The 2,310-nt window shown below is 36.8% G+C and overlaps 1 long non-coding RNA gene across 1 annotated transcript; it reads left to right on the top strand.

Moving 5' to 3' along the window:
- The first annotated feature begins 278 nt into the window (after positions 1 to 278).
- Positions 279 to 1,836, top strand: LOC123177263 (uncharacterized). Its single transcript, XR_006488855.1, has 5 exons — positions 279 to 493; positions 598 to 804; positions 883 to 1,120; positions 1,212 to 1,362; positions 1,476 to 1,836. It is a non-coding gene; the product is annotated as an uncharacterized lncRNA (long non-coding RNA).
- Positions 1,837 to 2,310: the final 474 nt, after the last annotated feature.

The following is a 2,310-nucleotide window of genomic DNA, read 5'->3' as shown; positions in this document are numbered from 1 at the left end:
AGAAATGTGTGGACACTATGCAAAATGGACTCGAGGGTTTGTTTGTATGATTTTCGTGGGATATGTAATAGGGGAAGAATGGGCTTAAGAGCGTTGTTCCAATAAGCGGACTTTGAGCGATATCCATTTTATCAGGTCAGCCACTCTATGGTGGTAGACATGCCTTGTGGTTTATTTTGTCTTGTTTTGTGAGGTTGACAAGGGGAAGAGTAATGAACATCAGTGGTTCAAATGGTAAAATTTATTTCTTATGTTTATAATATTATGCTGTTGGAGGGGAAATGACTATTACATTGTGGGAGCAGGAAATAAAATAATAAGGAGAAAGCACAAGAATATAAGATTGAATGGTATGAGTACCTCTGACGAACTTGGGGAAGAATATCATGATCAAGAAATTCCTTTTGTAAGATTAGAAGAAATTGCCCTTGCAACTCATGATTTCTCTGAAACATGTATTATTGGAAAGGGAGGCTTCGGGAAAGTTTATAAGGTAACTTGATCAATATACAATTTCTTGTTATTCGTTCTATATTAGAAGATTTGATATGTTCATATGTCAAAGTTTATTGTATGACTTCCGTTATATTTTTCTAGGGAATTTTAGGTGGTCAAGAAGTTGCAGTCAAGAGGCTAAGCAAAGATTCTCATCAAGAACACACGAATTCAAGAACGAAGTAATTTTAATTGCCAAATTGCAACATAGAAACTTGGTTCGCCTTCTCGGATGTTGTGGCGAGGGAAATGAAAAGATCCTAATATATGAATATCTTCCTAACGGAAGCTTAGATGCCAACCTCTTCGGTATATATACGATTAGAAAAACTATGATTTCATAAGACAAATGAAAATAATCCTATCTAACATTTATTATTTCTACAGATGAGTCCAAAAAATTGTTGTTGAACTGGCGAACACGGTTTAGTATAATCAAAGGGGTTGCAAGGGGTCTTCTCTATGTTCATGAAGATTCCAGGTTAACCATAATTCACAGGGATCTCAAGGCTGGAAATGTTTTGCTAGATGCAGATCTGAAACCTAAGATAGCAGATTTTGGTATGGCGAGGCTCTTTGGTGATAACCAACAAAATGCAAACACCCAACGTGTTGTCGGAACATAGTGAGTAACTTTGTATAACGTCATTTCATGTTACCTTGTGACCAAATTCATCTCCCATTTGCTAACTCTTTTGCTTGAAACGCCCAATCAGTGGCTACATGGCCCCTGAGTATGCACTGGAAGGCATTATCTCTATGAAGTCCGATGTCTATAGCTTCGGCGTGTTACTACTAGAAGTTGTAACCGGTATAAGGAGAAACTCTAATGGTCACACGATGAGTTTCCCTAGTCTAACAGTTTATGTGAGTATAGACAAGATTACTCTCTAGTTTAAATTTGTAATTATATCAATAGTATTGAATTTTTTGATTCACCAAACTAAATAAAAATCGATGTGTTATTTTTATTGTTGTAGGCATGGAATATGTGGAAGGAAGGGAAGACAGAGGAATTGGCAGACTCGACTCTGCTGGATAACTATTCACCAGATGAAGTTTTGCTCTGCATCCATGTGGGACTCATGTGTGTCCAAGAAAACCCAGATGACAGGCCACTCATGTCAAATGTTGTGTTTGCCTTGGAGAATGGAAGCACAACACTTCCAACCCCCAACATCCCTGCCTACTTTGCACGACGAAGCGCGGAAATAGAGCAAATCAGGGTCGATATTCAAAACTCTGTGAATAGTTTTACTCTTTCAGAGATACAAGGGCGGTGAAGTAATTTTGATTTAATATTATATGTACTGGAAAACTATTATATTGCCAGGTGAAGAAACAAAATGGTCATGCATCATTTGGTTTGGGGTCTTTATGTACTAATGATTTCTTTTATCCTTCTCTTTCAGTGTTATTAGCAGCCGTAGTTTGCCAAAGGGAAGTACTAGTCGTCATGATATTTAACCGACATATAGAGAGCAAAAGTTCTGGACGAATTGATTTAGTGGTGATGCTGTTTTCCCGTTCTCAGAATGAAAATATATATTTACCTAATTATAGAATCATGCAGATAAAATGTGCGTGTGACATTAACCGTTAAGAGTCAAGCCAAGCACATTGCCTAATTAGAAGACTGGAGAGCACGTAATCATTGCAACTCTGGTTCTAAGATGAAGAATAACTATAAATAAGAAGAAGAGAAATAAGAAAGGAAACGAAAATGGAATAAAAAGGAAAAGAAGACAGAACAATAAAAAAAGGGATAAAAGAAATAGAAACAGATAATGAAGAAAAGAAGCTAGTGCTATTGGG

Source organism: Triticum aestivum, unplaced genomic scaffold, assembly GCF_018294505.1.
Source record: "Triticum aestivum cultivar Chinese Spring unplaced genomic scaffold, IWGSC CS RefSeq v2.1 scaffold172152, whole genome shotgun sequence".
NCBI lineage: Eukaryota > Viridiplantae > Streptophyta > Magnoliopsida > Poales > Poaceae > Triticum > Triticum aestivum.
This window is presented reverse-complemented; position numbering and strand designations above follow the sequence as displayed.